Genomic DNA, 10865 nt, shown 5'->3' with positions numbered 1-10865 from the left:
ACAAGGCTTGTTCTTACAGGGACTCCTAGAAGTTTTTTTTTTCTTTTTATCCCCAACCATTTAATCTATTTTGTATAACAGACTCTGGGTTCCCAGGGACTTCCCTGGTGGTGCAGTGGTTAAGAATCTGCCTGCCAACTCAGGGGACACAGGTTCGAGCCCCGGTCCGGGAAGATCCCACATGCCACGGAGCAGCTAAGCCCGTGAGCCACAACTACTGCACCGCGTGTGCCTAGAGCCCGCACTCCACAACAAGAGAAGCCACCGCAATGAGAAGCCCGAGCACCGCAACGAAGAGCAGCCCCCGCTCACCACAACTAGAGAAAGCCTGCGCGCAGCAATGAAGAACCAATACAACCAAAAATTAATTAATTAAAAAAAAAAAAAAGGCTCTGGGTCCCCAGAGAGGAGTTGAGCCAAGGGACCCAGGCCCTGTCGTCAATCTTCAAACTTGACTAACTGGCCTAACCACTGCCTCAGGTAATTGTTGTTCAGGTATCTCAGTGTAATTTTCCTTCTGCCCTTTACATATATAGATTATTATAGCTATACATATTTATTTATTTTAAACTGGGATAAATAGAGTGGACTTGATTGGGGCCTTTTAATGTTGGGGACCAGTTGGGGGGACCTTTGGGACCATCCAACCTCAGGTCATGTTCTATCAAAACCTTGTCCTTTAATCTTATTAACATTCATTTTACTTACCCATTTTTAAATACCAGTGATAGGGATAGAGTAGGATAGTTACACAGGTAGTTTTAGAAATCCCACTAGGGGATTATAGTTAGAGAGGGAACTTTAGGGAACTTTGGGAGACCACTCTAAGTTAAAGATCACTCAGGAAAGCTATTGGAACATCATGAAACAAAGCAGGCTTGCTTAACAATAAAGCCATATATAAAAGCACAAGATATTCAAGGTCAGCAAGATACTGATTCTTAGGACCAAGTGGAACGGAGCAGAACACAGAACCCTGAAGTACCCCCCGTCGCCAACCAGACTGTAGCCATGACATGAGCTGCTCCACCTTGAGCAGTACTGAATCTAGGGGCACAATTCCAGGAACTGGCCTCAAGAGAATGGGATTAACATTATTGCTCATAATAATCTATATCTTTGTGGGCAGCCAAAGAATTGTAGCTTTTCTGCTCATATATGTAAACAGGCAACTAAAATTGTCAGCAAAGAGGTGCTATAGACCCATCATGTCAACATCTTCCACTCTGAGAACATGGCATCCTATGTCAGCGTGAAGTTACAGGAGCTGAATCTTTGCCCCTAATCCCACAGAATGGAATGGTCTTTGACAGCGGGGGATTGAAAACAGCTTTTGCCACTTTCCTGTTTGCCCATTTCTGTTCCCCTCTAACCATAAAATAACCTAATTATAGGAATGAGATCACTAGGCAATTTAACCTAACTCCTGACTTGAGCTCTCCTGAATGCACACCATGCCTCATCTAACCTGTTGATCCTTTTCCTAGATTAAATGAAGAATGAAGAATGAAGTGGTTAAGGAATGACCAGCTCTCTGCCCCCAATAGCCCCCTTGGCAATCCTGCAGGCAGATCACACAGGCAAGATAATATCTGAAGAGATGGGCTTCCCTGGTGGCACAGTGGTTGAGAATCTGCCTACCAATGCAGGGGACACGGGTTCGAGCCCTGGTCTGGGAAGATCCCACATGCCGCGGAGCAACTAGGCCCGTGAGCCACAACTACTGAGCCTGCGCATCTGGAGCCTGTGCTCCGCAACAAGAGAGGCTGCAATAGTGAGAGGCCCACGCACTGCAATGAAGAGTGGCCCCTGCTTGCCACAACTAGAGAAAGCCCTCGCACAGAAACGAAGACCCAACACGGCCATAAATCAATCAATCAATCAATCAATAAAATCTAAAGAGAGAGCCAGCCAGCCTGCACGCAATGGAGAAGGATGCAGAATCCAACTTCTTGCTTTGACGATTCACTGAGATTCTTGTCCCCCATTTTTCCCTTTAAAAACTGTCATGGCTGAGCAGAGTCTTCAGAATTGGTTTCTGGACATGAGTCCACCTTCTCTCCGGATTGCCAGTTCTTCTGATTAAAACACTTTTCCTTTCTACTAACACTTGCCTTTTAAATTATTGACTTCTGAGCGGCTAGCAGCTGAACCTGGGTTTGGTAACACAAGGACAGGAATATTAAGGGAAAGGTGACATTCCAAAGTACAAGACCCTCATTTTACCGAAACCTGAGATGATTTAATGTATTTGAGTGTATGTTACCACACTTCTGCTGATCTGAATAGCGCCAGGACGTTCCTAGTTTGATCATACAGGGTCAAAAACTCCCCGCCCTACGTGAAAGAGGAGCTAATGATGTAAGCATGACATCTACTCAAAGAATAAGGAAGAAGGTGGTCTTCTCTCCCTCCCCACTTGTCCTTGGGTTATAAAAATGTAGCCCATTTAGTTCTCGGGGCAGAGCCCTCTTGCTTGCCTACTTGTAACCTTAGTGAGGGTCCTATATTAATAAATCTAGTTCTTACCTGTCACATTGCTTCTTGCTGAATTCCTTCTGCACCGAGACATGAAGAACCTGAGCTTCATTAAGTCCTGAGATGAGTTGTGCAGTTTCAGTTGGAAGATTGTGGGTTCGAGTCCCAATTGAGGTGTGTGGTTTCACCAATAAAACATCTGTTTATAATGAGAGCTTTCTAAAAATTTACCAATTTAGAAGTTTTTCCAATTTCAAAGATCCATCATCTGGCCATTAATGAGATATAATATTAATAGTGATTCAAACCAATAAGATGCAAGAGGCTTCCCCACAAAAGCGTGCAAAGGATGCCCCTAAAAGAGATCCAGAGGGTTTATTCCCCAAAATAGTCTAAGAAAGTACAGGCTGAGGCAACGCATGTTAAGATGGCAAAAAACACAAACAAAAACCCTGAAAGTTGACACAGCCAAAAGACTGCTCAGAATCCGAGTCTATTTGATTGGCTGCTCAATGTGCACCTATGGGTACCTTTTGGATGGCAGAGACTGTAACAGGAAAGGGCCAATTCTCACTCCATGTTGGATCTGTTTCTTTGACTTTAGTCTTTGCTTCTCGTTGCTTTTGTGATTATAATCACACATAATGACCTGCTTCAGGGAACCCTACCCACCTGTGAAGGGCTGCAAGACAGAAGAAATGAATACATGCCCTCCCCGAAGCTGGCCATTCCAGGAGATGTTTTGCAAGACTGACGGCCCTTTTTACTTTATTTCCTCCCCACCTCTCCCTCTCTATTCTGCCTTTCTACTTTACTTCCCTCTCTGATTCTATAAAAGAAACTGGCATCCAGACCCCGATAAGATGGTTATTTTGAGACACTAGTCTGCCATCTTCTCAGTCTGCCGGCTCTCCGAATAAAGTCATATTCCTGGCCTCAACACCTCGTCTCAGATTTATTGGCCTGTCATGCAGCGAGCAGAGCGAGCTTGGACTCGGTAACAAGACCAAGTTTTCAAAACACAGGCGCACACACCGAAAAGCCCAAAGAAGATCAGGGAGAACATTTACATTTCAAAGGCGCAGGAAGAGAAATGCCAGTCCCCCCTTGAAGGGCTTTTGTTTCTTTAAGAACAGAATACTGAAAAGATGTTTTTATTAAGCCAGCTTTTCTAATTCCACTGCATAGGTAATAAAAGAGCCCCATCTTAGCCATTTTAAGGGTGAGAGTTCCTTTAATTTCCAATTAAGTAGGTACTTATAAGTATGAGCTCTGTACATACATGAAGCTGGCTGGAGTTTTAGTCGGAGGTTGGCTTTCTGATGCCCCTCATTTTTGTCTGAGAGAATCTATTTCCCATTTTAAAGTTGAACTTATTGGGGATAAAATTTACTAGTGTGCTTTTATCCTGACAAATTCTTGCGAAGATAGCCAATTTGAGGAAAGGTGTCAGGTCAGCCTCTTACCTAATCATTCATCCTAGACCACTCAGTATCCTTCCAACTGAGCAAATCCCAGTGTTTTTCAACCAGGCTGCCCTAGTATCTTTCAACTAGAAGGGGTCACTCCCCAATATCTTTGAACTGGGGAGCCAGGTAAAGACACTGCCCAATAAAACTCAAGATCATCAATCAATAATTGGGAGACCCGAGAACCACGAGGGACTCACGCAAATTCGTCTGGACCCTCCGAGGAGGCAGATGGGCACAAGTGGCCTCTGTTGGTACCGAGGCTCTGGTTCCTCGTAGAATTCAGATGGAGAGAAATTTGCTCTGGGGCGCTTTGTGATTGGTTACCAAAACTGTCAACCGGAAAAAAAAAAAAAACACAAACTAAAAGTTGAGAATTCTGTTTTATCCGGTCGACTTTCTGAGCACTTCAAGCCCAGGAGGAGCCTCTTGGCTGTGAGGGGCTGCTCCTGGTGAGGATGGAGTAGGATGGTTACACAGGGAGCTTTAGAAATTCCACTAGGGGATTAAGGATGGAGAGGGAACGTTGGGAGACAACTGTAAGTTAACTATCACTCAAAAAAGCAATGAAAACATCATGGAACAAAGCAGGCTTGCTTAACAATAAAGTCATAAATAAAAGCACAAGATATGTCCCAGGCCATTAAGTGAAAAAATGAGGCCTGCATCCTGCTGGTCGACATAATGATCCTTAGGACATGTACCTCTGCACATACCAAGGACAGAAATATAAGGGAAAGGTGACATTCCAAAGGGGAAGACCCTCACTATATTGAAATCTGAGCTGATTTAACATATTTGAGTATATGTTACCACCCTTCTGCTGATTTGAAGAGCGCCATGACAGTCCCAGTTGGACCATATAGGGTCAAAAACTCCCCCACCTGGTGCAAAGGAGGAGCTAATGATGTAAGCCTGCCATCTACTCAAAGAATGAGGAAGAAAGTGGTCTTCTCCCTCTCCCCACTTATCCACTGATGATAAAAATGTAGCCCACTTAGTTCTCGGGGCAGGCCCCTCTTGCCTCACCTTGTATCCTTCACAGGCATCCTATACTAATGAATCCACTCCTTACCCATCACTTTGTCCCTCACCGAATTATTTCTGTGCCAAGACATAAAGAACCTGAGCTTCATTAAGCTCTGAGATGAGTTGTGTGGTTTGACTCCCAACAGGTAAGAGAGGAGCCAGGATGTATAGGAATTTTGCAAAAAAAAAACCCAGGTAGTCGGAACTTGAAAAGGTTACTGTTAACTCAAAAAAAAAAAAAAAATCAGACAACAAGTCAATGAATTGAGTGCTTTTCTCTATCTGTGAAGATGCAAGAGTCTGGGCTCTTGGAAACCATTCCTTTGATATGCACCTTAGCTGTCTAGGGCCAGTATCCTGCTCTCTCCCATCCTGAGTCCCCTCAGGGGACCCGGTTGGGGGTCTGCAGTGGCTGGGGGCTGTTTTTCTCCATCCTGAGTTCCCTCAGACTCACCGTGGGGGTGGGGAGGGCGGTGGTAGGGGCTGCTCACCTGATGGCCGCGGTATCCATTGTTTGCTGATAGGGCAAGCAATATTTTTCTTTCACAACACCAAAATAAAAACCAAAAAATTGTTGTTTTTTTTTTTTAAAGAGAAGCTAAAGGAATCAAGGCCTGGGAGTACCATTTAAGGTCTCCTCAGCTCCGGACGCGCAGTCTCAGCGGCCACGGCTCACGGGCCCAGCCGCTCTGCGGCATGTGGGATCTTCCCAGACCGGGGCACGAACCCACGTCCCGTGCATCGGCAGGCAGACTTTCAACCACTGCGCCACCAGGGAAGCCCTAAGGTCTCCTAAACTCTTAAGGGGAACAGGCTGACTGCCAGGATATTATGAGCTCAGTGAGTTATACGACCACCTGCCTTACATCATGTCCCAGTCCCACCACCAACAGCCCAGCCCACACTTTTACAGAATACCAAATTCACACAAAAGAATTGTTTTATCTAAAAAAATAAGAAGAGGAGGACATTATCCCTTAAAATAAGATAAAACAAGCTTTAATGCATTTAAAGGTATGGAGGGCTTCTCCCCAGGCTACACTGGCAGTGCAGGATTACCACCTCCGTCTGCGTGGTCTAACGGCATTCAGCATCCTCCTGTGAGCCCATGACACCTGTCTGGTTCCATGAGACTCCGTCGTACACTCTCATTTAGCATATGGGCACCAGGTCTCTCCATTAACATATGAAATGCAGACGGTGGAAACATAGGTGGGTCTTGATTCTGCCACTAGCGAGATCTATGGTTTGGGGGAGAAAAATATGACCCCTCTGAGCCCATCATCTTTACAGATGAGACGATAAGGAAGTATTATTGAAGTCAGGTGCCTATCGCGGAATTGTATCATACTCTGATATTTGGGCCTTGCCCAACGAGAACAAATCCGCAGACTCTCCCACTGGCAGGGGTCATGAACCCTGGACTGCTCACCCTTACTGCTTCTCAGCTATCGGTTGGTTATAGTTATAAACTTCCAGCAGTGGCGCAGAAAAGGGAGACCACCATGTGGGGGGAACATTCCTGAGGCTCTCGGCTTCAGCGGTTTGGAATGCGGGACCCATATTAGTACAGGCCCTCCCTTCCCGGTGTTCTTGAGTTCCGAGGGTCACCAGAGCAATGGATGGTTACAGACAGTTACATATATCAGCTTTATTGACCACTTGGCTCCAATAGCCAAAAAAGCAGTCAGCAAGGAAATGGGTTTTTCACCCACAGTTTTCTATTTCTCTCAGGAAACCCACAGTTCCCTTCCTTCTTTGCCTACCTAGATTTCTTAGCCCTACACCTCCAAAGCCCACAATGTCTGCTTAGAAATCCCCTGGATTCTTAGCCATTCCATGATCCTAGTGGTGGAAGAGCCCGATTAGGAGAACAAGAGCTGGGAAAGAATGTAGAGGCTGCCATAGTCACCCGATAGCCTTCAATGACTTGCTTTCTTTCTGCCGTTTGTAATTTGGTTTGCGTGATTTCTGCTCTCATTTTCATTTCTTCTTTTTGGTTTCAATTTGACAGCTTTTGTTGCTTCCCTTCAATCCTCCTGTAAAGACATTGTTCTTCAGTGCTTTCTTACTAATGATGGGTGCTATAAATAAAACTTTTACAAGGGGTAAGGGAACCACTGCAACGTAAACCTCAGCATATCACAGCACAAGCTTCTTGTTTCCCGTAAATCCCTAGATTTTCAAGAAGTGGGAGACAGGATGTTCTATTGTACTTTCGCTTGTGCAGAGAACAACCCACATCCTGCCTCAGCTGCAGCCATTTCCTGCTCGCATTTCCTCACCACCCTGTCTTATCCATCACTTGAAATTGTGGTCATAGCACAGGCTATGAAAGGCTAGGTTACAGGGTCCAGGTCCCCTCTTGGTACCTGCTGAAGTGTTCAGAAGGGAGAGGAGAAAGGCTAGGCCAAAGAGAAATCTCACCATGGAAACTGCACTGAACTCTCCTTAGGATTCTTTTCAGACCCCGCCTCAGGCTGCCCTGGCCTGAGGATGAAGTGCAAGGGTTTTCCTGTGAGTCTCCAAACCCACAGCAGGGCCTCATTGAAAGCAGGTCCAGCAGTCAGCACTTTTGACTTTGACTGAACGAAACAAAATAAACTCTGCTCTAGACTTGAATAGGTGTGTATGGGTGTTGCTGTCTTTCAAAATCCTGACAATGAAGTTCTCAAAGCCTAAGTAGCTAATAAACAGCTGAGCAGCCTCATTGCTTTTGACTGTTGCTTATCATGAAAAAAATATAACTTGAAAATGGTACTTAATGACTCATTTCTAAGCTTTGAGAGGCCGCACGTGACTATGTGGAAATATAAGGAGACACTAACATTTTTCTTATCCTCTGCAAGTATAGCATGTTTGTATTTAGTGGAAAACCAAGGATTCCAGATAAAACAGCAATCTGGAAGACAATGGCGGCTGCCGCCTAGGTCCCTGTTAACTAATGTTCATTCAACTACAATAAAGAACAACAAGAAGGGGAAACTAAACTCTACAAAACCCATGCACTCAGCAGGAAGGAAGAAGAGCGGAGCTACCAACATGGCCAAAGTTTAACTTAAACTAATGACAGGGTGTCCAACTCCAGAAAGCATTGTGGGGAGCCCTGCAAGCTTATCACTGGTGAAAAACCATAACCAGTGGAAATTCTTTTTAAAGAAAGCAAAGTCTCTAGACGTTGTCCTAAGATCATATAACAAGTGAATAGACATTTATTGAAAAAAAGTCTACTGAATCTGAGTAAGAACAGTGAGAGTCTGTATCGTGCTTGAGCCGTGACCCACTTTCTCCGTCCCCAACCCATCCTCAGCCCAGCTTGAAGGAAACTCCATTCTAGGCAGGGGTGGCCGAGAAGATGGGGCTCCCTCTCCCCTCAGCTACCCAGCAAGAATATAGTATAGTACCAACAGGGCCAGGCTGGCAACATTTCCCATCCCCTCCAACACTGAGCTGCAGAGACGAAAGTTCTGGTGAGTGCAGCCAGCAGTGCCCTATTGCTCTTCTATTCATAGGGCAGACGCTCTACCCTAGGCATGACAGGCCCCAACTGCCCACACTCCAGCTCCCTCTTAAGATAGAGGTTTCACGCTAGGAGAGGCAAGTTGAGAACTCCAGAGGCTACCATCCCCTGCTCTGGGCTTGGAGCTGTGGCTCAAAGATTTTGTTCAGGATGAAAAGAAGTTCATAATAACAGAAAACTCTAAAGCCCTCCCCAAAGGAAGCAATTATTTGAAATAGAGTGTGGGAAGTTCAAGTGAAAGCGTATTTCTGAAAATGATAAAGATTTTAGAGGAGACTGGTAACGTTGTGAGAGCCATAAGAGGAACCATAGGCCAACAATTTTACCAGCAAGAACCAGAAAAATAGACAGGTAAGAAGAGTCCTTCTAGGGCCAGAGAAAACCTGAAAAACTGGCCATGAAAACTACCCCTGCAAAGGAAACCAAATTTAATTAGACCAGACTGTGGAGCAATTTATGCTCATGAACCTCGTCAAAAACTAGAGTGCAATCAAATGGCAGTTAGTAAGCCTAACAGCGGGTGTAATACCAACAGAGTCACACAGATGAACAAAGAGAGTAGGGAAACAGACATTCAGAGAGAGCACTGCTAAAACTTTTCATCCCAGCTGACTGTGTGAGTGCCAAAGTCTGCACCCTCTGAGGAGCAACATCAGAGATTCCACACTGCAGGGGAAATAGTCTTCACTAGAAGAGTCTAGCTGAGTCACTAAACAAATCGGGAACAACGGCAAATCAAGCCCCAGAAAAGCAGGAGGTGAATCAGTACCCAGAGTTGCTATACTACGTTACCTAAAATGCCCAGTTTTTTAACAAAAACTGCAAGACATGCAGAGAAACAGAAAAGTGTGATCCACGTACTGGAAAAAATCAGGCAACGAGAATTGCCTGTGAGAGGGCCCAGATATTGCATTTGAAGACAGAGCTTCAAAGCAGCAATTATACATATATTTAAAGAGCTGAAGGAAACACACTTAAAGAAATAAAGGAAGCTATGATGACAATATCTCATCAAATAGAGAATGTCAATAAAGAGATAGAAATTATTTTTTATAAAAGAACAAAATAGAAATTCTGAAGTTCAAAAGTAGGACTGAAATTTAAAAATTTACCACAAGGGCTTAATGACAGATTTGAACTGACAGTAGAAAGAATCAATGAATTTGAAAATATAACAATTATAAACATATGAACTTAGCAACTGAACCCTGAAACACATGAAGCAGAAAATGACAGCAATCAAGGCAAAATAGACTATTCAACAGTAATAGCTGTAGAATCCAATACCTGACTAAGAATAATGCATCGGTCAACTAACCAGAAAGTCAAGAAAGAAATAGAAGATGTGGCCAACACTATAAATCAACTAGATCTAACACAAGATACTCCACCCAGCCACAGCAGAATACACAGAAAGAGAAAAACAAATACCGTATGCTAACACATATATATGGAATCTAAGAAAAAAAGGAAAAAAAGTCATGAAGAACCTAGGGGCAAGACGGGAATAAAGACACAGACCTACTAGAGAATGGACTTGAGGATATGGGGAGGGGGAAGGGTAAGCTGTGACAAAGTGAGAGAGTGGCATGGACATATATACACTACCAAACATAAAATAGATAGCTAGTGGGAAGCAGCCGCATAGCACAGGGAGATCAGCTCGGTGCTTTGTGACCACCTAGAGGGGTGGGATAGGGAGGGTGGGAGGGAGGGAGACGCAAGAGGGAAGAGGTATGGGAACATATGTATATGTATAACTGATTCACTTTGTTATAAAGCAGAAACTAACACACCATTGTAAAGCAATTATACTCCAATAAAGATGTTAAAAAAACAAAACAAAAAAAAAACACCATATGATCATCTCAATAGATACAGAAAAAGCATTTGACAGAATTCAACATCATTTCATGATAAAATCTCTCAAGAAACTGGATACAAAGGTAACAAACCTCTAATAATAAAGGTCATATACAATAAGCCCAGAGCTATCATACTCAACAGTGGAAAGCTAGAAGCTTTTCCTATAAGATCAGGAAAAATACAAGAATGCCCACTCTCACCACTTCTATTCAATATAGTACTGGAAGTCCCAGGCAGAGCAATTAGCAAGAGAAAGAAATAAAAGACATCTAAGTCAGAAAGGAAGAAGTAAAACTGTCTCTATTTTCAGATGACATGATCTTATATATAGAAAATTTTAAAGATTCCACTCAAAAAATGTGATAAGTAATAGGCAAATCCAATGAAGTTGTGGGATACAAAATCATATACAAAAATCAGTTGCATTTCTAAACACTAATAATGATTTATGAGAAAAAGAAATTAAGAAAATAATCCCATTTACAGTAGCATCAGAAAGAATA

Source organism: Grampus griseus (genome assembly GCF_964374135.1).
Source record: "Grampus griseus genome assembly, chromosome: 9".
In the NCBI taxonomy this organism is placed as follows: Eukaryota; Metazoa; Chordata; class Mammalia; order Artiodactyla; family Delphinidae; genus Grampus; species Grampus griseus.
The sequence above is the reverse complement of the archived record's forward strand: the minus strand, read 5'-3'. Positions refer to the sequence as shown.